Source organism: Struthio camelus, chromosome 1, assembly GCF_040807025.1.
Source record: "Struthio camelus isolate bStrCam1 chromosome 1, bStrCam1.hap1, whole genome shotgun sequence".
NCBI lineage: Eukaryota > Metazoa > Chordata > Aves > Struthioniformes > Struthionidae > Struthio > Struthio camelus.
The window spans coordinates 143,808,377-143,836,374 of NC_090942.1; the positions used below are offsets into that span (position 1 = coordinate 143,808,377).

The window sequence follows — 27,998 nt, forward strand, 5'->3', positions numbered from 1 at the left end:
GCCTGAATGTCCATAATAACATATGATCTCTGTAATTTCGCAGCATCTGTCATTTTGTAAAAATATTTTCAGAACATGCTAAAGACAGGTAAAGTATCACTGCTACTGCAGTTACTGTACTTAATTTATATGCCCTCTAAAGTTAATCAGCTATATCCTAACTATAAGTTCCTTTCTCCACTGTCATATATGTGATCTGTGTTCCACATTAACGAAGAATATTAATTAGGTCATTGAATGAGAAGTCTGTCAGAAAGCTGGACAATGCAGTTAGAATAAATCCACTTCTCTGGATTCATTACTTGGGATGAAATATTTTTATAACATGAACAGCTGTAGGATTTAAAAATAAGGAATTTTTTTCATTTCCACTTCAAGTAATATTATTAATTCTTATTTTCATGTTTTTTATGCTCAAGAAATCCAGTTGATCAGTTGGGACTGCCAAAATGTCTGCCTCCAGTCATCTTCTCTGAGGACTTCTGTCTTACTGAAAATTAGATTTGAAATATGACACCATTCATGTAAATGTGTGACTGTTGAGCATCCTGTTTTTCAGAATACCCTTTGCCTAATCCATAACCACAAACTGACTGCCACAAACTGACTGCATTCTTCTGTGGCTGTCCCTCACCATCTGAGGAAATAGCTGCAGTTTTACTATATAAGGTCAAGTAACAGACAGGCAAATACATTCATATTCACAATATGCCTGCCATAAGCCAGCTCTTATCTTGTGAAAAATTAAGTTTCACCAATTGATAGTACAAATCTCAATGTACAAAAAATCTTTGAATACAAGACAAATACCATACATTTTATGCCATTTAGCAAATTTTAAGAATGTGTTTTGGAAATGTGATCATAACTTAGTCACGTCATTAAGGAACTATATATTCCAGGAAAGAGTAAAACATCATTTTTCTTTCATGAGATAGCTACTCATATCTCATACTAAAAGGAAGCACTACATGTTTCTCATATTAAAGTCTGAAATCCCCTTGCAGCATATGTATTAACTTTCTGGCCACAAGGCAGTTTTTCTTTTGTTGTGCATGGGGCTGAAAGGAGGACTCACTACTATCCCGAAAAGTGGTTCCCAAATAGCCTTTAAGATTTCCCCTAAGTGCTTTGTTTACACTTGATTGCGTTTCAGCCTTTTGGCCTCATGACTTTCAAGCATCAAGGGAATTACGGAGTCAGGTAACTAGGCCTGCCCCTGACCAGTACTCTTCTGAAGCATTTAAACTATTCTGTACCATAGTGGAAGGCCACTTCAGCAGAGAATGATCCTTCTTGGAGGAAAAGATCTTGCACTGGAGAAAACTTACGCAGTCCAAGGAATGGGCCAGAAGTGAACTGAAAAGGAGAGCAGAGAAAGGAATGAAGAGGCTTTTACAGAGAAGGCTGGAATCATCTACTTCTTTCTTGACAGAAGGGAAATATGTCAGACTACAGGGCTTGGCTGCCTAGAGACATGAGTAATCAAAGCTCTGGAATCTGTGGTTACTTTCTGTTGTGGTCTAAGATATCAGGGGTTGGCTTGCCTTCAATATCTATACTTCCTTCTGTTATCGGCATGGAACTACAAAATAGTGCTTTTCTCCAAGAGATTTGTAGCAACTATGTGTGTGAGTCTCTTGCATGATTCACTTCCTTGATTCCACACCTCGCTTAAAGACTAGGACAAAGAATGAAGGTTATTTGTCATGAAATGACATGTCTTGTCCCTGTTAAGCCTTAGGTAATTCTCACCTTTCCTCTTGCCAGATCCTCTGGATTCATCATACATCAGTGAAACACGCTGAAGACCTCTTCTATTGCCAGCTTACAAAAGTAACATGAAATTTTTCAGCAGAAATGCTCTTACTCTTCTAAGTGCTCTTTTTTTCAAATGTTCTTTCCCTCTGGCCAAGATACTAGGCTACTTTGTAATACGAAATGGAGATAGATACTAGTCTTATGGCTTCTGCCACCATCTAATGCAATACAGAGTAAAAATGAAGTAAAAGAATCAGTTCTTTGTGCACTGACTGGCTGAAGGCAAACAAGTTCCCTATGAGAAGGAAATCTGCCTTGAATTCTCCCAAAAATGAAGAAAAGAAAAAGAGTTGTTAAATCTCTGTCTCAGGAAGGAAGGTTATCTTTAGTACACAGAAGACTGGCAGGTCCAAGGATCTAATAAGACTGTGAGATTACCAGTGAGGTAAATAGTTATTTCAAAGTGCTGTAGGTAACAAACACTACAGAAAATCAGTGTTCTCCACTGTGTCTAATTGTTGTATCCTTGGCAATAGCAATAATAAGGAAAACAAACAACAATGACAGTGAGAGTCACACCTCAAGCTCATATGAGACAGAATAAAGGATAGCTTCTAGATTCAAGAGATTTTTCTGTGAGTTGCTACTAAAGACCCTTACTGCAAAGCACTGACAGTATTAACACCTTTCTGGTCATTGATCAGCTAACTCAAAGTTCAGAAATTTAACCAATTTTTCCCAAATTTGTCTTCTGATATCAGTATTCTGGGGTACAGATCGTACTAGAATAGTATCTAGGAGTGACTGCTCAATTGAGAATTAAATCCCCAATTGTCTTTGTACTAAAAATACATTAGCCAAATGCATTCACCACCCCAGCCTAGTGTGAAAAATGCAGACATTTGGCTCTACATCAAATGATGAAGTATTTTATAGCTAATCAAGGTCATTATCATTTTACTATGTTAGCTTTCTGATTCCTTTTGCATTCAATAATAAAGGAATTACTAAATCACTTATATCTTCCTGAGTTGCAGCATGTCTTTTAAATAGATGTCATGCTAGCTTAAAGGATTTCAGTATTGAACAATCTTGTCCGTAACTTACAACTATAAGTAAACATCTTGTTTTTAACAAGATGCATATTTTTTATTTTCACTTTATTGTACTAGATTTCCCTTGGAATGCCTTTCTGTTATGGAGGGCAAAGAGGCGAGCTGGAAGCCTCCAAAGTGATACAAAATGGAAATACTCTCTGACAATAAATAGGCTTGTATTTGTAATTTTCTATTTCATCACCCTTGTCCATAAAGCTCTAAGTTTGGGGTCTTGTAACGTCCCTGTGAATAAAGAAATAATTATGCTATTCACACAACACTTGTAAAGGGCTTCATATCACGGTAAATGTGGAAAATGTATTTTAAGCCAAAACTTCAAGTATGAATTCTTGGGATTCAACCTGAATGCCAGAGCCCTGACCTTTAACACCTCCTAGACCAAAAGGGAAACTATAACAAATACATGTCAAGAGGTGATGACTCTTCCCTCTGTCATCTAAAGAAACTTAGTGGTATCTGCACCCTTCCAAGAGTAAGCATTACTACATCAATAACAAGTGATGTCCAGATAAAGCAAGCAAATCTTTAACTAATTAGAAATTAAGCTGTTTCATATTGCTCATGATTTGGCTAGCTTTCATTCAGTGAATGCTGTCAAAATCTCCCTCCTTCCTCTGTTTTCTCATTTTGGAAACAGTATATAGCTCAAAAACAGTCATAGAAACCTACTTTGATCATCCTAATGTTTGCAGCTATGAGACTTACCAGTTGCTCTGTTAAGCATTAAAAAAAAAAAAATACATCTGCTTTCAGTCTAAAGGGCTGTTAATGGAATACTGATGACTAAGTGAAGAGGCACTTATACATAGAAGTACAGCCTTGTCTGAACAAACTGGTGAGAAATGTGTAAGAAAACTCCACAGCTAGCTTTAAAAATGTGGAAGTTAAAACAGTTAAGAAATTTGTATAACTTAAGTGCACATCTGCAATAGATAATGTCACTGTATTTGAGTGGATAATATATTTTCCTTTGTGTGGGTTTTCTGAAGCTAGGCCGCATCTAACAGTAATACATCTCTAATGCTGTTTTTTTTTCTTGTAACAGTGTCAAAGAAAGAAGAACATGGCTAAAAGCAAATCAACGTTTCTTCTTCACAATGTTATAAAAAGTGCTACCAAAAGTATGAAACAGTAATGAAGGGAAAATATAGTAAATAAATTCTAATGACCTTTCTTTCAGTTTTGACAAAGCTAGAGATAGGGAGCTGATGAAAGAAAAACATAAAAGTTATTGCAGTGGAGAATATTTATCAAAGAATAACCACAAAATGTTGAACAGTAGGGACACAGTGGTGTCAAACCTTTGCTTTAAGATTGCAAAGAATCAGTTAGCAAATCAACAAGGTTTATAAGGAGTTTACAGATAAAATTAAATCCTTGAAATAAAAATGATCTGTCTTCAGCTGAGCCTCTAATCTATGATTATTCTACCATCAAAATAGGTCTTTCGTTTTCCCTGGCCGTAACTGGATCCAAACAAATTTGTAAAGAAGGTGATTGGACTCCATTTTGAAAGAATAACATCCTGCTACCCTAAATCACACTACAGTCAGCACTTATATGCCAATATATTTTGATTGCTAATGTGAGCAGGCAGGAAAGACAGGAATTGGCATTTTAGGAGTAAAAGGGAGTAAAGTAAGCTGAAGCTGCATAGACTACAGTCAAGCATGTAGTTATATTAGCTATGTATACTATACCTGTGGAGTATGCATAGCCTCTTCATTTTGAGTGGTCAATGAATCCATCTAATCATCTTTTTCCTCCCAGTGACAGCTCTTGAGTCTGGCATTCCCTTTTTGCTGACAGGTGCAGCTTTCTAGTCAGCATCTAAGGAGAAAGATTTTCCATAAGAAGCAAAGAGAATGGTTTACATAGTGTCGATGAATCAATGACATCTCTAATAGGCCATTTAATCACCATATTCAGCTTGTATACATAACCATATGTACACATTTTAGCCATTTTAGGAGCTTGATTCCATAATCCCAAAGTTTACATCCGTAAGAATCCATCCCTTATCAGTGAAAAAGTTACATCAGCTGGGTTACATACATTATAGGCTATAAAGTCTGTAAAATCCTACTATAAATAATATCTAATGAAATATATATTTAATGAATTGTAGAAATAGTGGCAAATTTTCCAACAGCGCTCTCATATATGTGCATAACATCTTACCTAACATTTTTAACTAGAACTGCTTGCCAGCCTCTCTCTCTCTCTCTCTAGAGTATAGTTATAGCTATAAGAAACTACAGTGACAGAGAGAGACTCATAATATCTACAGACTAACTAGAATTATCAAATTAGGGAAGATCTTTGAAATGTTATTAGTAGTTCACTTACAAAATCTTTTTTATGAAATACTACAGAAACTGTAGCATTTGTTTTTTTATATCTCAATTTGACAGCATCATCCCAATCACCCTCATCTGTATCAGTAAGTGCAAGAATACTGAAGTGTCCTTCAAAATTTGAATCCTCTTCCTAATGTGCCTTCAAAATCAGTGCAGAAAAAAGTTCATTAATGTCTTCAATATAAATCTACTGCCATTGTTTTTTGGGGGGGGGAGGGTGTCCAAATCTGATAGGCAAATATCACAAAATTTTATCTGACAAATTAGTTGAAAAATCTTGCCAGCTTTCATTGCTCCCTTTCTTTGCATTGCAATGCCCCCTGCAGGTATAAAAGATTCTCTGTCTCTGCAGTATTTTCTTGGAGTGGGGCATTTTATCAGAGCAATACAGTGTTTCTAAAAACCCTATTAATTGCAAAACATTGTTTGAATTACATAACAGATATATAAAATAGAAAATAGAAGACGGGGGAAAAAAAGAGTTATATATGCTGTATCTTAGATCGAGAATATGCATAAAACAGAACAAAGGACCTCATAAGGGTTAGTGAAAACTTGTGTTCCAGCCTATACTCTCAAAAGGTTTAAACTGGAGTGGAGTGCGATGGTACTCTAATTAAGTTTGAAACCAAAACTTCTGTCCTCAGTCTCAAATGAACTGCATGTTGTTATTATTTTTCTTAAATAGACAGAAGATAAAAAGTAACTGAAGTATCTCAGAATGCTAGGTTTTGGGAACTACCTACTTCCATTCAGGAGGACATCACCTCCCCATGAATCTGGATCTCCACCTCACCGTGAATCTGGATCACTGACTTTAAGTGATTAGCATTATACTTCAGCACATATTTTGACAAATAATGGATGCTCATACCCCTCTGACAGATTCAGATAGGGAACTTGGAACAGATGATCCAATAAATTGACAAGACGATGTGAACCTCTGAAATCGAGGTGGAGCCTTGATGTCGTCGTTACCGTGATTAAATGGTCTGAACTCACTTGTCTATCCCAATCACATTGTTAAAACTAGGTAGCCTGAGATATTTGTCAAAATTGTTCACAGACTAGCAGCTTGAGGAAGGAAGCATGTCAATAAATGAGAGAAAGCAAGGAGATAGCCTAATTGTTGTTCATAGGTAATACTTGATTATGTTAGTCGAAGCGACGTTTCCTAAAGCATTAAACTCCGGAAACACACTAAGCTGAAGTTACATGAAGCAATTACAGCATAATCACCCCAGGAAAGGCAGAGGTTGAAGCAAGGAGGAGTGGATCCAAGAGAAAGTTTCTCCATTTTTGTGTGGCACATACAGTCTTCATGCAGGGACACATACCACCTTCAACTGTATCCATTGTACATATACCTAACATAGAGGAGGCAGTGCTTTTTCTGCTTTCCATCTCAGCCTGTAGGCATGGCCCTCTGCCCCTAAAAATGTGAAATGTGATAGCTAAAAGCTATTAAATTGATGCCTTTATGCAATAACCTGTCCTCCCAAAGAAAATGCTTCTATATAGTTACTACAGTAAACTAAGAGGATACTCATTCAGCTGCATGAAGCTATGTAAATATATGATAGATTATAGAAATGAAAAAATAATGTTTCAATGTAGTTTTATATTTATGAACAGTTTCTGCTAATTTTAAATTGACTTGCTCTTCAGCAGCACTCCATTACCATTTTGGAGGAGTAGGAGAGAGCTCTAAGGCTTTGATTGTAAACTTTTTCCTTCAATTATATAAATAGCTGTTGTAGCTGGTTAATTAGTAGTGACTGATCAAGTCGGTGAAGTACTATTTTTTTTTACCCATTAGACATATTCAAGGCTTCCAAGCAAGCGAATTGGAAATATAGTGGGCTTATAAAATTAAACTATAGAATCTCATTAAACAAACATCAGTAAGCAGATTTAGCTCAACCTCTGATTTACTAGTCTCAGTTCATGAAGTGAGGAGTAATGGTGGTCAGGAAATATACCTCTATGGAGATATATAGATAGACACATGTAGACACATATACATACATGCACATACATATGGAAACGTCTTACATTTCTTAACTATTTAATACCTGTACTAGGCTTTATTTTTACCTTGAAAATCAAAAAAAAAAAAGTCAATGTAGAATTTGATTTGTCTTAACCCTGTCAACAATTACGGATTCATTCAGGTCATATACTTTAGAAACTCTAAAGCAGAGTATAAGGCTTAGGACAAGGGGCAATTGCCACATGCAAGTACTTCCCTAAATTCTGGCTTCTTCTAGGGTATCTCACTTCATTCTGCTTTTCTATTCACCTTTCTTCTATTTCTGTGTTTCCTCCTTTCCTTTCAGATGTCTTGCTGAATCACCACTTCAGACCTTCTTCTTAGCACTAAAGGAGAGGTGTTGTCTATCAACAGATATCTACCACTGTGAAGGCACTCCTTGAGATTTTTGATTCGATGTCTAGTTTTTTAAAGTGGTCAGTAAAAAAACCATTTATTAAAACTGAAAGATTTAAGGTCTTAACTTAAGAAGGTAATGAGGACATTATTAGATCAATATTTTTATTTAGGTAGAATATTTATATACTATTATAAAGCCCCTACAAATGCTTAGTCAATCTAACCCAATAGATTTCTCATTGTTCTGTCCTTCATTAAGGCACTATATGAGGAAATGACCATTTCCTACGTATTTCTAGTAGGTAAGGTTATGTTGTATCTTGGGATCAAATGGCATACCTTTTTTTTTTTTTTTTTGGTATGACTAAGTCAGTCCTCACAAATTGGATGCCAGTAAATGGCTTATTTGGATACAGTTTTCAGTGTGGGTAAATCCATATAGTTAATTTAATGTGTATCGCTTAGAAAGGGATTTTTTCATTCAAATCCTAAGCAGCACGATTAAGTAAAATAATATATTTAAAGCAATAAATCATTTGCTAAGCACATACAGAAGCTTAAATCAAAATACATTTTTGTTGGACAAATATCTGGAAAGTATTGGCATATTAGACCGTAGACTTGGTCTAACAACCATATCTCATCTTACGCACTCTTACACAAGCATATAAAACCACAACAAAGAACATCACAAGTACATTAATTCTAGAGGGAAATGTAAAGGCTGCCCAACTATTCTTTCTGTTCAGTGCTAAAGAGACACAGGTAATTAGCAAGCAAAACTTACTTTAATACTTTAATGTGATTCATGCCACTAAGTCTGATTCTTCTTACTGAACTTCTTTAGATACTTTGTTCAGATGCATACCATGTTAGGTATCTGAAAAGAAGGTGTCTAATCTAAATTATTGCTCAAGGCTCCCCCTGTAGTCAGTGGGAGAGAAATGGGATGATGCAATACATCCTGTGACAAATATCCAAAGAGCAATGGTATTCACTGTCATGTGAGGGTTTCTATCTCTGCCTCCAAGAAAAGCAATCCAGGAAGGCATATAATAAATAATAAGCATGAATGAAGAGAATGTATGAATACAATTAGATATACACAGCCTTCAGTGTTAAACGAAAAAAGACAGAAGAATTACTGAATAATCAGAATTAACGGACGAACAATGGATGCATGGAAGGGATTACACTGGGCTCATAAAAGTTCTATGAGACTAAGAGGACAATGAATCATTATTCATCTATAAAAGTGTTAAAATAGTTGTCTAAGAAACGACAGTATAAATACACTTTTGCTTATGGAATTACTAATAGCAAAATAAAAGAGGATATATTATACTGAAAATTCTTAACCCATTGAAACACACTGCAGTTATTTATTTAAATATCATAAAAGGAATCATAGTGTGGGTTCGTGATTACATTGTCATTTTAAACTCTGTCTCTGGAACAGCTCTTTCTGGAACTTTTTTTTTTTTTTTTGGGTGGGCCAGAATGGTTCTCAGCTGCCACTGCAGCTGCACAAAAAAACGTGCCACAACAAGGCAGCTCTGGGAAACGAGTGACTGAGGAATTAAGAAGGGGAAGGGAAAGAGGGCTACCCCTTTCAACAGTAGTGCAGATCTATGCTAGTTTTAAGGAAATGTCTAATCTTTGGCTTCAGGTTGCAGAGAATTAGATCCAGAGAGCCAGAAGCCTCTTCAGGTTCTGTATATATTACTGAAAGTATTCAGAAACTGAGGGCAAATAACTAACAACTTAGGAAAAAAAAAAGACTGAAAGCAAAACAATAACAAATCTACCTGAGATGAATAACCTTCTATTATCAATGAAAAAAAAATGGATCAGATGTGATGTCTGAGTTCAGCAACTACATAGTATTAACTACAGCACTAATATTTTGCTTTAATCCTGGAAGTATTTAAAATTAAATGCTTTAAAGTATATGCAGGTGAAAGTGAAATTGCTTCCCTGCGAAGTACTGATAATATCCAGGTAAATTGTAGCCTGAGATCATAATCACTTTTGGATCATAAATACTTAAGATTCTTGATGCTATAAATAAAACTCCAGTAGAATTTGGTTGTATCTGATTTTCCTAACAGTTAAAAGATGGTAGCTGTGTTTCAGAAAGAAGAACTGAAGCAAACAAAATGACTGACTACTCTCAGATGCTCGACTCATGGTATGTCTGCTTTTAGACCTGTTTCTCTAATGGTAAAGAAAAAAAAATAGCCTATCTATCTCCTTTTCAGGGCCAGTCAAAAGCTAGCCCTATATTCATATCTTATGCTAGCCTCTGCTTCCACTCTGTTAAATACATATGACTTACATGACATGTGATGCTCAGAGATGAGAGAATAAGGTGAATGAGAAGCAACAAAGGGTATTAATAGCAATCTGCACCAACTTCTATAAAGTTCTAATGCCTTTCAGAAATGCATTAGAAACTGTTTCATTCAAATAAGTTTTAAGTGCTGATTTCTTGCTTACAAACAGCTCAAAGGTTGTACTGTCCCATTAGCTGAAAGGGAAAACAAACTCATGTTTCTGAATCAATAATAAACCTAACAAAAAAATGCACCACTTGGTGTTCTGCTTCTCACACATCTTCCTGGAGCAAACATCAAAAACTAGTTAGAATTCAGTCTAAGGGCATGTGCCTGTCCTTTCTGGATGAAATTGCTGAAAATTAATCAGTAACTTAGTTTGTCACTCTGGCTTTATCAAATACTATGTATCAAGCCCAGACAGCTCAAAGATAATAACTGGCATAAGTAGGACTCTGGTTCTAGAATGATCAGAGTGCCCTGGAATTTTGTATTTAATTAATTTCTTACAAATTAGATATCTAGTTCCATAATATGATTTTCTGGGCTTAATTTAAAATTTGATTATATATTTTTATTCAAATGATGAAAGTAGATAAAACTGGAACGTCAATAAAGGTTATACACAGATCTATGCTTCTAGAATATCAGGTAATATAGTCCCTTCGGGCTCTAGGTCATACTTCTAAAATAAGATGGCTTTCCTCCCTACTACAGTAGAAGATCCAAGTTGCTATAGTCTTATGAGTGTATCATACATACCCAGATCAATTTCTGACATTTAAAAGTGAAGTCTAACTGTTGTTATTGCTGCTGTTTGGTGGCTTTATTAGTAGGGGGATATTTTTTAGATAGATGCATATTAAATGTTAGGAACTGAATCCCAATTCTGTTCTGAAGTTTAGTTTGCTTTTGTCTTACAAAATTACAGCCTCATGAAAGATTTTTAATTCTAAACCAAAGAAAAGGTAAACGTATAGAAAAGATAAATATAGCTAGGGATATGCAAACCCACAACCAAATACATTTATCTCAAGAATATTACCACACAGATTGAACTATTCTGAGAGCAGACTAAGATTATAGAGGTTTTTCCAGTTTAAGAATATTTGCACCTCGCAGTTTCAGCCAAGTACATGTACAACTTCACAACTACATCTTCTTGCATGACTCGTAATTACAAGATAAGAATGATTTCCTCCTGGATTCACCTGATTTGAAAGCATAAATATCCAAAACTGTTAAAATGCAATCTGTCAGTCTTCATTTAAAATACAATAAATCAGACTCTGAAGGATGATAAGCAAAATATTTTTGAGGTAAAAATGCCTAAACTAAAAAGTACTGAAACTACTTTTAGTAAAAGGAATTAACATAAAAAGGAGATGATTTGTGCCCTCAATAGTTTCAAGAACGTCATAGATTTTTGCCAAATGAAGTTAAGCTCTTGTAGCAAAAGGTTTATATGGCCACACTGTGGATTTACAGCATTTTACTATCTGACATCTTGCACTTCAAAAATTCCCAGTTGCATGCATATTATCTGAATACAAACTCAGATAACTGAAGATTCCCGAATTTAAAAAGCTAGCCAAATAAGTAAATAAGTTATGAATACAGATCAAGAAAACCATGGAATTATAAACAAAGAACAACTGAAAAATGTATTAACTTTTAGAGTCTGGTGCAATGTCTATCAAAACTTCAGTCGATATAAACACTGATTTAAACAGTAGCATCAGAGCCTCCACCCCCATTCAGGTAACAACCGTGTAAGCGTAGTCTTCGTTTCTTCTGTGATGATGGGTTTACTTGTGACATAGTGAGGTTGTAAGGGAAAAGAACTACTTTTGCCCACATATTCTTTTAGTCGAGTTATTGCTTCTGAAACCATTAAAACAAATTCAATGTAACCGAGGTTTTTTGATGTTTATACATTATTCATTCAACAGCGCATAGAATGTTTACTGCATATAGTACAATTCTAAAGCTATAGTTGTATTATTTATCAAATACACTGAATTTTATATTGCTTTAGGAAGCGGAATGCTTCAAAGAGGCCTCAGGATGCATTTGATGGCTGAGTATCCACTAAAATATCCTAAAATGCACGTTCTCCTGCCAGTTGTACTGACTGTTCAAGAGGAAATGAAGTACAGCTCCTGGGCTCCTCAGGTCCTGTGGAATCCCCGTGCGGTCAGAGAGAAGCAGCAGTAGCCCATCTCGCAGACTTAAGAGCTACTTTTTCACCTGTTCCTTATCTGAAAGAGGCAAGAAAACAAAAGTTGCTTACATTGCTCTTTAAAAATATATAAAAATATAGTCTTACATTTACATCCTGTAGTACCCCTGCACAACATTCATCAGGCGTTCTAACACTGAGTTGTCATTAGTTTTCACGAGTATTCTGTAAGCCTCTTTACCTTTAACTGGGTTTTCTCATGAGGATCATGATCATGAAGATTTTCAGGTATTTTAAAACTAGCAGGGGTTATTTGTTCACAACACAATAGTGACAGACGGAAGATTTTTGTTTTGTCCCTATGCTTCCAGCAAGGAGAAATGCTGTCCAGTACGGTCAAAGAAAATGGCTGAAATGAAATATTTCTACTTAAGGAGTTAATTTCATGTTAATTTTACTATCTGAATTTATGAGGTACTCTCAATAGTTCACTGTCATATCATTCAAAAAGCAATTGTCATCCATTTCTCTAATGACGATTCCAGAAAACCTATCTGCACTTTCTATTCAGCACTGTTCAAGTTCAACAAATACTCAGAGAAATCTATTTACTGATCTGTAAATTGGAAATGAAAGTATTTAAAAGGCAATTTTAACCAATTAATGAATTTAGGGAATATTTAGAGAGTTTTTTTTGTCATTATCAAAATCAATAAGAAGCACCATAAAATATAGTTCTGAAAAAAAGATTAGTTCTGGAAGATTATTATTATACTGGTGGATTTCATTTGTGGTTTCCAAAGTTGGAAAACTTTTGTAACAAATATTTAAAAGCAATTGCTTGGGAATTAAACTAGTATCAAATATGAAAACATTAAAACAATGTGAGTCAGTGCCAATAACTCAGAGTAAAATACCACAATATTAAACCATATTCAGATACCACACACTTACAACACATTGATGCCCAAAGTAGTCATGCACCATTTCCAGCATTTAAAAGTTGTTGTAAAATACCAAATTATACTGAAAGCACTGTGATATTTTAAAGTGTGGTTTGTAAGGAGAGAAATGTTTTTAGTATGAATTTCACCTGAAAGGCTGTGTTCTCCTGCACTGTGAAATTATTCTGTTATTCCAAAAGTGTTCTTGTCTCCCAAGTCACTTCTTGCTTCCCAGAAGTGACAACCCGTCACAGTATGAGAAGATTTTGGGCTGAGAAGTGAGAACTCACTGCTCATGGGTTTTCTGGTTAGGATTTCTGAGAATCAGAGTCAGGGAATCATCATGTGATGGCTACTTTTGCTGTTTGCTGCTGCATCTAGTCTACATTTAGAGAAACTTGACCCTTTTCCTCCTCTACGGTGGAAGACATTATAAGGCTTTTTTATGCAACTCAGAGGCCTGTGCAAAGGCTTCTGAGGACAGACAGTAGGAGAATGGAATCAGACAGGATTGCCTTACAAGCAGGTAGGAATTTTTCAACAATTGGCTTTTTTCACAAATGACGTTACCTACAGCTGCAAAATTGCCATTCATATGACGACTTATTTAGAAAAAATTCTCAGGTCCAGGATGGTATTTCTGGCAGAACAGCAGGCCTCTCCTGAAAGAGTCAGTGACTTCATGTTTAGACAACGGTCTAAACCCTGCTCGGCCTCATCTGGAGCAGATTTCAGCTCAGATGAGCTCTGCCTCAGCTAGGAATATTCATCGTTTAGCTATATGGGTATATTCCCACAGTTTCGGTGAGAGCTAAGCTACTTAAATGCCAATATAATTTAATGTTAGGGAGATGGCAAGCAATATGTCTAAATAGGAATTTTTATTTCTAGAATTCACATCTTAGAAATATTTAGAAAACACTAGCACTGAAAACATAAGTTAACTGATGTAAGCAGAGTGTGCCTTAATCCTTTTCACACAGGTCTTATTAATAATAACTGTTATAGTTTCACCCTCCCTATATTCCACACTAGTAAGCTTTCTACCTGTCCTAATGATTTCTCTGACAGCTGCGCAGCCTTGAAAACTCAGCTCTTATTGTTTCAGGATATCTTAAATTAGCCAGAATATAGCATTATTGCATTGCACTTCATCAAAAAAACCCTCTGTTTCATCTGGTTAAAATCCTGATCTCTTGATAGATAATGTTATCAGAATAATCTCACTCTGTTCACCTTTACGTCTCAGGAAGATTCAGTGGATCTATCAGAAAAGGCTGCTATAGCAGTTACACTTCTCAAAGACATTCCAAAAAGGGGCAGATTTGTTCTTCCGGTTTTTCAAGTGATCAGATAGTTTAAAGTAAACGTTACTAAACTGCTGGTATTTCACAAACTTTCCTGTCTGGCTTCAGTTCCTCACTAAATTCCCTGGACTGTCTTAACTGTTATCATTATTTTGCACTCATAGTTGGAAGGGGAAGGCATACACAAAATATTTGACACATGAATTTCATGCAGGCTGCTCTAAAGGACTGAAAAACTTACCTCTATTTTTGCCTCCTTTTCTAATTATTTACTGCATGAATGTATCATACCTATACACAAGCATCTATTACAACATCTCCAAGTCATTCAAGCACATACTTACTATAAAAGTACAATCTTTATATCAGACTGGTGATTGAATCCTAAGAAAGAAAAGCTCCTACAAATTCATCATATGTATATCTTCACTCTACTTCTATCTTAGATGAGAGTACAGGTTAAATCTGACTTTGACACACTACGGTAATTTACAAAGAGTTTTAATTAGCAGATCTTGTTTGATAGCTTTAAGTACTGCTGCAAGGTATCTTTACAATAATGTCTTTTGCTCATTTTATAGTGCTGGAGATGATTTCAGCTAGTAAAGTAGTTTAACAAGACAACAACAAAAATGCCTCAAGATATATTTTATATATAGACGTATATTTTTTCCATAACAACAGTTTTGTGCCAATGTACAAATTAAACCCAATGGTATTAAACTGGGAATGATATTGACTTCTTAGGATTCCACAGGAGAGCAGATTAAGATATAGCAAGATATAGTGCACACTCCTATTCTTAATGAAAACTATTGATACACTTTTTCTACCACAAAATATACCTTATCATAAGATATACCTCACACCTTATGCTCATACCAGAGCATGAGCAACTTCAGAATAAACAACACTGATGGTTTATTTGATGATCCTTATGCGTGGACTTTGTAATGTTCACGCACATTTTGTAAAACACCTGCCAGCGTCTCTGACCTTGAACATTTTTTAGAACGTACATTTTCCATAATTACTTTCTTATGACCTATAATATTCCAGGAAAGTACTTCAAAATATGTTAATTTTTTTCTTTCCTTTCTATTCTAATTGTTCTACTGCCCAAAAATCTTGTTTAATTGCAATTTAGAAATAAACTGCTGTGTCATAATTTTAATAATCAAAGCTATGCATTAATAACATTTTTTCTTCCTTAGAACTCAAAGGCTAGACTCAAAATCTCTGTAAACAAACAACAAATTATGGAGTGCAGATCAAATCATTTACTGACAGATCTAGTACTTAATCAAAGTGATTTAGTGGCAGGGATTTTTAGCATTTCCTGTGATTTTTATTATATAGGTAAAAAGGGAGATTCTCCTTCCGCATTTCAAAGAGATTTGAAATTCACATTCCTTTCTTACACTAAGATGCATGGAGAGCTCACACACATAATTAAGACACTAACTTGGCAGATGTATGAACAATTTTCCAAAAGAACTATCCTAGATAGCCTACTTAAGGAATATTTAAAAAGAATGTCCATTTTTTGGAGATAAACCTGACAGCATAGCTGAATACTTATATGGCAAATGAAAGATGAATTCCACACCACATTGTGAAAACATTGTGAATTTCTATTCAGTGAGACTAATACCTGATGACAACTTTTAAATTGCTAGGATAATGCCAGTAGTTAGTGTGCTTACCAACGTAAACAAATTGACGAAGGTTTATAGATGTGCTATGGATTTCTAGCCATTCTTTTGGATATGTTGCTTCAGAAATAGCATAGAAGCCTTTTACCTTAGCCAGAATGTACTGCTCTTCTTACATTGCAGGTCAGTAGAAATAAAGTACAACTCAGAAGAGATGGATGCAATATTTAAAAGAATAATTCAATATCAAATGTAGTAAATCAGTTCAGAATATGAATAGGAATCGAGACCATTTTGTCTTGTATCGTGTTCTGAGCACAGAATCTCCCATTCATTCTTACCAAGCCTTTTCCAACTGCCCTGCTCAGCAAATTTTCTCTTGCTTTGGACTGAACTCGCCACAATTCCTTGCAAAGAATTTACTTTTAGATAAAAGGAGGATGTTTTATCAGGGTAAATGAACAAACTAACTCTCAGTTGAGTGTGTCTTAGCCAATAAAGGAGATATTGAAGTTAAATGTTAGTGATGATGCAGTTATGTAATATATAGAAATAGTACACACAAATCATGTTCTTTTGAGGTATGTTACCTGGTGAAGGACAAGACAAGACACTCTGGTCTCTACATGCCACTTCTGAGCACTTTGAGACCACAATGATCTATTATCTACTGCCTGAAATGAAAGAGAGTGCTATGTTTTTACAAGGAGGGGAGACTTTAGGACATATGACAATCACAAGTGGCCTGAAAAAGCTGAAGTGATTATTTATGTCCTTACTCACTATTTTCTTTTTTTAATAAAGATCAGTATTCCTATCCAAGTACAGGAATCAGTATTAGCAGTTCTTTTTAGCTTTCTAGTCAAAGAAACACAAAATAAAGATAAAAACTTTTTGAAATATTTTGAGGACTCCATTTTAACAACCATTGTTTATGTCTACAAACTCAAATATGACCATGTCAATTCTGAACCAGCACCTATAAGGAATTAATGAGGTTTAACTAATCCACTTCATTAGTCATATTTCATCATTAATTTGGATAATTTTTCCTAACTGTCTCTCCATGCTTAACATAGACAATGACATTGATAGAAAGCCTTTTACAAAAAATAGAGCGGCAATTTGCTCAATTAGGCACAGCGAAACAAATGCTGTTACAAGCAAGTTTCTGCCAGGCAACGTTATCTTTAGAAATGTCATATGCAAAATGTACTGGATACATGGGAAGAACTTATAAAGGGATGTGAGGTAAGGACGTTTATTAAATCTTCAGCTGTACATGCTTTCATTTAGTTTAAGGTGTGAAAAATAAGGAAGATGAGATAAACAATGGGAAGGTGAGATAAAGGGTAAAAGGAGAACAGATAGCAAAATGAAAAAGCAGATGAAAAAGATGAATTATGGTAACTGCATATCCAAATACTGATCTGCATATTACACAATTCAGGGAAGTTATCAAAAGGACAAAGACTTTAAAATCGTATTGCAATTACATAAATCCACATGAAAATTCTTTTTCAAAAGGAGGTACAGAACAAGAAATAAAAGGTGATTTCAGAGAAAATCATTGGCAAAAATTTAATGATTTATTAATTTGGTAGAGTTAAATATTAGGGATTGTGCAGGACGCAAAGCACTTACCTAGCTACTTTGGTGCTGAATTGGAACTTGCAAAGGAATGGAAGAAGCTTACACATCAAAAAAAATGATTATGAGCTGTCACTGTTTACAAACACACCTCTTCTCATTCTTATATCGAGACTCATTTATTCATATTTAATAAAAGAAACAACAGAACAACATCTACAGAAGGGTTTTCTGAGGAAGCAGTAAGGAGAAGAATATGGGCAAGTCACCTGTGAATCTTAAGAGGGACATCCACACAAGTGTTTGGCTTCTAGACAGCAATTCATCTCACTTCAGAATTTTAAATGATGCTAGATTTGGCATTTGAATAGAATGAGTCTACTCCGTCGCCAGGACAGAGATTCATTTTGCCAAACTTCAGACACTTACTTCAGAGGAGGTTTTCTTTAGACATCAATGTCAATACAGAAAAATAAGCAGTTTTAGAGATGAATATTCTCAGTGAAGAAGAATAGACATTTTTAGAAAGGAATATTGTCTTTGGGAAGAAATGAATTCCTTTATAAAAACATCTGTTTCTCTTCTCTGATCATTAAGGCAGCTTAGAATGACTAGCTCAAATAACCATGTCTAGAATGCAACCTACGCCTGCTTTGCTCAGAGGAATCCCACCCAAGATACCAAGAAATGAAAAGAGGAAATGTAAAAAAAGTCTGGTTATAGGAAAACAAAAAAATCCCTGGGTCTTCGTTTTTTAGATAAGCATCTATTAAAGATGGAACTTCTAATATCAAACAATGTGCACACCTTTGGGCTACTTTTATACTTTGGTCTATTTGAAAAAAAATTCTTATTTTGGGGAGATTAGATAGCAAGACCACATCTAGACTGCCTGACAAAAATCTTCATCGTCACTTACGTCTGTGGTTCCAGCTACAGTAAAAACACACAAAACAAAACAAAGTCACCACCCCTGTTCTGACTGCTGTTAATTTCAGAAAATATTACTATGTTTTTTTCAACAGGTCATAAGAGTGCCAGGAATTTTTAAAGACAATTTGTGACATATGACAAAGATCTGCTTTGCATTTGTAGATTTATAATAATTTCTTGGGTGTTCCCTCAGCACTCCAAAACAATCCTCTGACAGTAATGAACGTATCTTTTTTATTATTTTTATGTAGAAAAGATTTGCATTTCCGCTGATTTCTGCAGGACTCCCTGGCCAAATTAATGGTATTATTGGACTGGAAACTCAAAAAGGTAAATACATGTGTGGCATACTGCCATGCTGATCTATGAAATCAGATTAGACAAACAGCAGCACCACCTACAGTTTAGACTGTAATCTCAGAAACTCCTCTGGAACAAGGTACGTTATGTATGGTTTACAGTGGAAAATCCACTCAGAGAATCACTTTTTGTAAATGATACAGCATGGCTTAAAGACTAAGTTTAAAAGCAAAATTAAAAAACAAACAGCTGTGCAAGACTGAGATGACTGCCATACATTTCTGCATTATTTTTTCATGCAAATTATGCCGATAATGGAAGTAAGAAATCTAAATTTCTAATTTTAAATTATTTTTAAATTAAGGGAATAAAATGGAAAGGCAACTGCTTTTACAATCAAATGGTCCTTTCATTTGTTACATGTTTTTGGAATGTATCAAATGAGTGTAAGCATCATACATATACATACATACATACATATATATATATATATGAATATACTCATACACACATGAAATGGGCTTGCAGACTGATTTGTATTCATGAAATTTATGATTTGATGCAAACAAGTCCTGAAAATAATATCATTTTTGGATTAATAGATAAAGGACACCTGAAACGTTAGCAGATCTTATTTGAAGGAAATGTTTATACTGACATTTTTCATAAGGTACTCGGGAACCGCTCTTAACTTGGAGGTAGTGGGTTCCAACCCCACAACAATTTTATAACCCCTCAGTAAAAGCTTTTGAGTCTCATTTCATTGCTGCATTGAACAGAAGCATGGCACACAGTAGCATGGATGTCAGAAGGAGAGGTGTACTGAGCCCCTGCACTAGCCCTCAGTGGGGATTTCTCCAGCATGCCCCAGGCATACAGCAAGTCAGACCGAATGTGAAGAGTAGCATGTAAGAGAAAGTTACTAGATTCTTCAGAAAGCAATGGCCTGGAAAAGGATTTTTGTTTTTCCAGTGTATAATAACTGTCCTCATCTAGCATTACCTTGATAACAAATATCCTACACTGTTCTTGTTCTGGATGCTATTGCTCTCTTAAACCTCAACTGTGTTACACATGGGTACACACATACAAACAAGTCTATTCAACAATTTTCTGTTGAGATTACCACCAGCTAAAAAAGCATTAGACTCCTGAAGAGACCATTTTAAAAAGCTGTAAGTTTTAGGTTCTTCACCTCTCTTGTAAATTTATTACACTATTCCAGTAATACACAAGTCCACAAACATAGGATTCATGTTAATTGCTTTGGGCATCCAGCTGTTAGGCTTCTAATTGAACCAAATCAGATATCTGAAAGAAGAGAGGCCGTTGAGAGGGTGAGTTATTTTATCTTAAGATACAATGTGAGCTGATTTAGCTTACTGCAAGGGCACATCAAAGTTCAGTTTTCACTAAACAAAAAAATGAATAATTTTGGGCCAGAATGAATAAAGCAGATAAATCTTTAATAAGGATCTTTCAAAATGAAAAATGTCAGTTCTCATTTCAGAACAATGCTTTGCTTCAAAATTTATAACATTTATTTTTAATAAAATAAAGTAAACCTTTACCTGCACTTTTTGGCTCTGCATAAGAACACAGAAAGTGGTACTATTCATTATAATTCCTTTTGAACAAACTGTTTGGCACATTTGCTGCACAAAGAAAGCAAAGATTAGCTTTACAGGATGACTGTCAGGGAAGACACATTTTTCCAGTCTGAGCTGGTCAGTTGCATACCACAAAGGACAGGCAAACTATTTTACTTCCCATATCAGTGCTATAATGACAACGAGCACTGAAAATAATTTTTTAATATTATAACTCTAACTAGATGATAATATAGGGGCACAAACCATACCTTCAGAGACAGCTGGGGCAGAGACTGTAAAAGCTGCTAAAAGGCTGACAAAGTAGAATATCTAGGAAGCAAAATCAGGTCAAATACATGATTTAAATAATACTCACCTATTTATTCTAAATAGATGAGGCTCTAAGGAAACTAAAAAGGAACTATCTTCCTCATGATATTTAGAAGCAACTTGAAAATGTCATCTTTGGACTAGATAACAGCAGCTGTGAGTCAACCTGGGAAAAAAACTCATTCCTATTGTTAGCTGGTCTTACTCGGCTTTAATGAAAAACAAATCTTCCTGATAAACAGTGCTCGGGAACAGCGAAGGGTCAAGAAGTATACCTTGTCTCTACAGCTTGATCAAAGTCAATTTCAGTGGCTCCCAAGTGATAAACTGGGGGCAGGAAGGACAGGTGAACAACCAAAAATCAAAGACAAAGACAAGCTTTGTTAGATACAATCGTGAAAAAAAACAGTGTTACATGTTATGCAGTCCTCATCCTCATAAACAAGATTTTACCAATCTGGTCACAGTGCCTTAAATCACGTGTCAGCCAGTCTTCCCCGTGTTTGCATTTTGTTTAGTTATATTTATATCACTACGCCAATTGTAGTGATATATCACTACGCCTCACTGCCGCTAAAATAAAGTAGAAGCTGGTCAGATGGCAAGTTATATCATATAAAGTAAGTATGTTACATCGGATATGCCAAAAGTCAATCAAATTCATTCATGCTTGGAGTGAACTAGTAGGGTTCAACAAATCTAACCATTTCATAATAATATACTGCATAAGTGTTAGTTAATAATAAATCATTGTATTCTAGCACGATGTGCTTAAAAATTATTTTGCTTTATAGAAATATTCTTAGGAAAAGTGCCCATGCATATGCTGCATGTGTTTAAGAGTTTTAGCTCAATCAGTGAACTACTTAATAAACTCAGAAAAGATCATTGAAACAGATAATCTGGCTGACACTACTCCACCTTTTTGTTCAAAGAGACTGAGAATGTAAGCCTTCTGCCTGGAATGATTTTCTTGTCTAAAAACAAATAGGAGAACTGTCTCATACCACTACTTTTTGCTGTTGTTCTTTCTGATTGTGTCTGAGATGGCAGATCACAGGGCTGTGTCTGGAAAACATTTTTTCAATGGACTTTTCATAAGCTATGATCCAGCTTTCCAAATTGTAGCTTAAGATAGGCTCTTTGGGACAACTCCTACATTTGTTCCATCTGTGGACTCGTATCTCCTGCAACCCATCCCTATTTCTGTCACTTTTTCCAGACACCTCACTTGTGCACAGAGACTCTGCAAATAGACTATATGCAGCTAAAAGTATAAAGCAAGTACTCATTGATTATCATACACACAATAGCTAGGATTTAAGAAGCTACCAGGCTAAGCTTTAATATGCTCACTGCTTCCTGTAAGACACCCAAAAAGTCTCTGCCAGCCACTCAGGCAGTCAGAAGAAGGGTCAGTTCCTGCTGCTTCCCGGAACAGAGCCTCACTGTTGCTGAACTGCCATCTTCCGCCACCTTGTGTTTTTCTTTTTGATTTTATCCTTCTTCATGTTGGTGATTCTTTCTCATCTTACCTCTGTCTGCAATTTTACTGTTCTTATCTCACATGGTAAGAAACCTTTTTTACCTCACTCTACAGACTTTCTGACGGTTTTTCCTCACAATTTAGCTATTTCCTCAGAAGTCTGAGCCAAGGTTATATAGCTGTGCAGTATCAGAGATGGACCTTGGATCCTTGGAGCACAGTTAGAGAGAGAGGGAGTTACACTCCTCCTTTTCAGCATATGAGACGATTGTGACACAGGATGTAAGGATTAGGTGGCTAAGATTTAAGAGAGGTGGCTACCATATAGACTCGTAAGTTTGAATGTCAGCTACTCAACAGTAACTTTCTATGTGCTCTGGCTTACCCATACCAGAAAAGCTTACCCTTTTCCCTGTGATACACCATTAGGTATTTCTGCAAATCTTAGTACACTACAATAAATCATTATCTTTTATTGATTTTGGTAAGTTTTCAATTCGTGTGTCAACATTTGGATCCAGGCCAATTTGAATTAATGTTGCGAAATACTGCACTAAATCCTGTAATGACATTCATCCAAAACGGGGATCTTACATCCTCTCCATTAAAATGTATTATACAGAGCTCATAAGAAACAGGCATTCAGTAACAGATATTTTTAAAATATATATACTTCTGAATAATATGCATCACATTTCTGTCATCAAAAAAGACTTTCAAGTTAAGTTTTATTCTTAACTGATTTTCCTTATATGCCTTCTCAATTTGCATACAAGGATCAATCTGTGAAGAATTCAGTCTTACTGGCAGATGCACATTACAGTAATCACACTACTAACCAACTCAATCACGCTGACCAAAACTGTAACAAAGATAGAGTCGTATCACCAAAAGCAACTTTGCTGCTGTAGCATAGCCTGTTCAGGCAACTGATTTTAGACATACCTCCAAATAAGTTGTACCTTAACTATCTCAGTGGTCCAAAATACCTGTTCTGGTAAACACCATACTGCAAAGCTGTTTAAATTATTATGTGTTCTACGTCAGCGTGGAGTTTTTTTTGGTGTGCCTTTTCTTCTTAAAAAAATGGCAAAGAACAATGACTATAAATGAACAGAGACTAAAAGATGTATATCATACTTTAAAATGCTGAATACGGACAAATTTATCTACATAATAGTACACAGCAGGTACTGTGTACTGACCTACCCTGATCTCTAGCGAAAGAGAAGGGATGGACAAGAGACAGGGAGCTGAAGAACCAGCCTTATTTGCACTTGCTGCTAAAAGGATAAGAGACATGAGTGACAGCTGCGGAGATAGACTAGACACACAGACTCCACCTCCCTAACAGTACACTGCCCTCAACAATTACTTGCTTGCCTACACTTGGACCAAACCCTGATTACATTTTATTCTCACCAAAACAGAAACCTTAATCTACATTACTAATTTTCCAGTGTATGAATAGATCAGATACAGTGCAGAAGGAACAACAGGCTACTACTATACGTTAACACACATCTTCAAGGATGAGAATTCAAAGGTTCCTCTTGCATTTTTGTGACTTTTGTACCTGCCAAAGCTGTCAATCAAAGTACCAATTAAGATGGAAGCGTGGTCTTAACAACATGCACACTACACTTCAGAACAGGAATCCTCTGTCTATAGTTAAAAGCAAGATTTTTTCCCACGATTAAGGCTCATCTGGCTGTCTCACCTACTAGCTCATTCTGTAAGTATGGGGAGACCAGTGCAGGATGATGGAAAGAGAAGGCAGTAAGAGGGTTTGGCTGCTATGTGCACTTCAGTAGCCAGAAAATGATCCCAGGTGTCCATGTTTTGCAACTCCTTTTCCTTTACTGTGCATTTGGGCTGCAAGCTAATTGGTGCTGCTGCTTCTTCCTGTTCACACAAAATATTTGCAGTGAATTTCAGCGTCAATAAATTCCCAATCAACTAAAAAAACTTCTCCTTTTGTAAAGTATTAGCAGACTATTCTTTATTAATATACAGAAAATGCAAAGAAAATAGAGCTTTATACACAAGCATTTTAGTATAACTTTCATCAGTTTCATGGAATTTACTCCTCTGTTTCACCGTAAACTGAAATTTACTGACAGTGGTGAGTCAGACTTTGTTTTCTTCACTTCTGTAAGAAAGCTGGATGCAGAATTTTCTAATTTTGGAGAAATATAGGCAGCCCTATATACAGGCGATTCAATGCAGCAATTTTTCTTTGGGGATGAGCTTATATACTGCATATATATCACAAACAGGTTTAATAAAAGTTAAAAAACACATGGGGGAAACAACAACTTTAAGAAAATCAGTGTTTATCTATAACTGTGCTAATATAGTACAATAAGAAGTTCCTTTGTTTCTGAAACATTTGTCATTTTAAGTTTCCCTTCCTGAGCAGGGAGAGAAACAAAACATTTTATTGAATCAACTGAAGTGGCATCCAGTATTGCTAATCATAGCAATCATTTAAATTAACGTAAGAACGGAATAAAAACCAGGAGTAACAGATGTATGAAAAAGAGAGAAGGGGAAGAGAAAAGGGGAGTCAACTAGCAGATAGTATACTCAGGTCCATTTTCTTCTTTCTCTTGTGTCTAGTTTTTACCGATCACCATTTATGAGAAAGCGTCAGAGATCCACTCTTTACGTTGCTGTGAAAATTGGGCGTCAACTCCCAGGTATTTCTGTATTGCTCTAATGAGAAGCATATATGCCACTGATTAATTTGTTTCTAAAGAAGGGGAAAGAGAAACAAGATTTCAACTTACAGATTTAGCACTAGCTATCATAGAGAAAAAAATCCAAGGCAACTGATAAGACTCAAAGTAAGCAATTCCAAAGTTATATTAAATAAAAAGAAGATGCCTATAACACTTCTAGAAATATTTTGCAAACATTCTTATCTCACTAGTATGAGTTACATTTAATATTTATTTTCCTTACATCGACAAGTAATATGTACATCAACGTCTTCCAATGCTCAGACCCACAGATGTACATTTGTGGTTCTCATTTCTAATCATTATTAAGCTGCTAATATAACAAAAGTGAACTGTCCTGTGATTTATCTTTTGAGGAGAAAAATATGCAAAATTTAAAACTCAGCTAACGTATGATTCATGATAGGATAACGGGTACAGTCCTGGGTTACGCTACAATAGCTTTTGTAACCTCTATACAAGGAAATATGCGTTCTGTACAATTCCATATAGAAATTAACCTACAAATTTCTATTCTTGTATTTTCTACTTTAGAATATCACCATTCCAAATTTATGAATATCTGTAAGATGTTAGCGTGAAATTAATTCGTGAAAAACATGCGTAATTTTTATCTGCATATTCCATTTCTCACAGATATAAGTTTGACAAGCAATAAGTTAAAAGTCAAAGACCCTGCAAATGTTCAAGTCTCTGAAGTAAAGGTGGATATTCTTTAATCCTATACTGTCTGAAACAGATTAAAGTGAAGCACAAATTAACGCTTTATTGTTACTTATTAAGCAAGTATTTTAATGTAAGGAAATGTAATAGTCTATAAGGGGGCCATATTAAATTAATAAACTTTAAGTATCCAATTTGTTTTCAGCATTCCTCTCAAACAGGTCTTTGCGTTGTTTCAAGATACTTTTTCACCTTAAACTGTAGTTGTCAAGCATTCTCTAGCCACTTCTAATGTTTTAGTGTCTATCCTTTTAGGTCTAAATTGTTAATAAGCATCTCCTTTGAGATACGATGCAGAATATTTTACAAAGAAATTGCATATATTTATGACCTTCAGAAAATAGCAAGAAATTACATGTATTTTAATTGTGTTTTATTGTATTTTTCTGTAAGTAACAATAAAATTAAGATTTAATTTCCACTCAGGAAGCTGACTTTTTTTCAACTGCCAAAACTAATCCATTTCACTTTATATATTAGAAACTAAATCCATTAGTTTCCAATCTGTAAAATGGGATTAAATTTCAGAAAGATAGAGGCCAAAATGTAGCATTTTAAATGCTATAACCAATTCTACTAGTGTGGCTTTAGTAAACTATTACTGTAACTTTATTTTACCAGACCCATGTGCAGTCCATTGTGACAAAGAGAATACAGGTTCCCTCAGGCACCACTGAAATGACACAGCTTCTTCTCTCCTATTGCTGTTTACATACTTTATGATAACCGAATTGGAGAGCCATAAGTACACTAAAAGGATCATGTCGCACAAGGTCTTTTTCAACTATTACTGGCTCTGACTTGGCTCAGATCGGTAATGGCTGAAAACCGATTCCGTACAGTGAAATGTTGCAATTAGATGCTCTCCAGACTTCCAACAGGAGCATTTACCATTGAATATCAAAGCTGGGATTCACCTTGCCAACTTGTACTGCCTGCAAGCTAGGTGTCTCGTGTAACCTAGCGGCCTTGATATCTTTCTTGATCTTTGGATAAAGACAGCCACAGAAAACAATTCATCCCAGGAAAGGCGCCAAAACGTCACAGTTGCACAACCACTTTAAACAACCAGGAGCTAGCTGTTAGGTTCTCCCCACAAAAACGGTTGTATCCCAAACCTGTACCAGCCCCTCCCATACACCAAGCATAGATGTCATACAGGTGAAAGAGGCTAATCCGTGTTAAACCTAGCTCTTTTTGTTTGTTTGTTTTTTGCCCCCAGCTGGTTTAGTTTTAACCTAGGTCAGACCCCTGAGGCAGCTCACACAACGGTACCTGTACCTCACGAAACGCTGAAAACCGCATCTTTGCTCTCCCCCTCCCTTCCTCATCTAACGCGGGCTACAGGATCCTGCTCCGCCTGTTGCGTTGACCCAGGTACTTGTCTGCCAGAAGGGTGAGCGGGCTCACTAGACTGAAATAAGCAGGCGGGGGGGAGGGGGGGGAGAAAACTACCATTATTTTCTCCGTCCTGAGGTCGTTCTTTCAGCCACAACCCCCTAGGCTGCCTCGCGAAACTCCCCTCCAACGCCAGGCCAAACACCCTGGCGTCAACCGGAGCGCTGAGCGGGAGGGGAGCGGCCTCTGCTGCCGCCGAGGACCACCCCCCCGCTCTCCCGAAGGGGCCGTTGCTCCCTCCTCACCCGGCGGCCCGGGCCGCCAGCGGCTGCGCACGCGCGCAGCGACGGCGTCACGGGGGAGGGGCGCTTCTCCCTCCGCTGACGCCCGGTCGTGCCGGTCGGAACTGGGAAGCGCGCGCCGCGCCGCGCCGCGCCTTCCGCTGCCGGGTTTTATCGGGAGCCGCGCTGCGGCGGTAGAGGTGGCGCCGCGGGCGGGGTTTCTGGGCAATCTCGCGAGCTTTCGGGCCACCCCGGCGGCCGGGGGTTGGGGGTGCGGCGGTTCGGCACGCGGGGGACGGGCGGCGCCGTGCGCGAGGCGCGGCCAGCGCGCGCAGGGGCCCAGGTCGGCCGGCGAGGGCGGGGCGCAGGGGGCCGTTAAGGGGCGAAGCGGAGCCGTTCCTCCGCGGGCCGCGTAGCTGTCGGCGGAGCGGCCTAGGACAGGCCGGCTCCTGCGAGGGCGCCGGAAGGAGCAGCAGCCGCTGCTGTCGCCGTCGCGTAGCTGGTCTTAGACTCCCGTGTGGGTCTGAGGCGGGAATATACCGCTCGGGGACGTTGAAATGATTTGGGCTATGAGGTTAAAACTGGAAGGGATGTGGCCAGCTTTAAAAATCGCCCTTCTGTTACTA

At 36.7% G+C, this 27,998-nt stretch overlaps 1 protein-coding gene and 1 long non-coding RNA gene across 7 annotated transcripts in view; one reads left to right on the forward strand and one right to left on the reverse strand.

Moving 5' to 3' along the window:
- Positions 1-602: 602 nt before the first annotated feature.
- Positions 603-27,523, reverse strand: LOC104149822 (uncharacterized). Its single transcript, XR_011136558.1, has 8 exons — positions 27,397-27,523; positions 20,847-27,167; positions 20,450-20,533; positions 17,700-17,746; positions 16,646-16,729; positions 12,103-12,228; positions 4,580-4,709; positions 603-1,359 (listed from the first exon to the last, which is right to left on the reverse strand). It is a non-coding gene; the product is annotated as an uncharacterized lncRNA (long non-coding RNA).
- PNPLA4 (patatin like phospholipase domain containing 4) overlaps positions 27,429-27,998 on the forward strand; it is a 29,938-nt gene continuing 29,368 nt past the window's right edge. For 4 of the 6 annotated variants that reach the window (XM_068921440.1, XM_068921456.1, XM_068921415.1 and 1 more), the window contains exon 1: positions 27,539-27,715. The gene's annotated coding sequence lies outside the window, so the exon portion shown is untranslated. Of the gene's footprint in view, positions 27,890-27,998 lie in introns of all 6 variants that reach the window. The other 2 variants (XM_068921424.1, XM_009683689.2) reach the window with 2 other exon arrangements.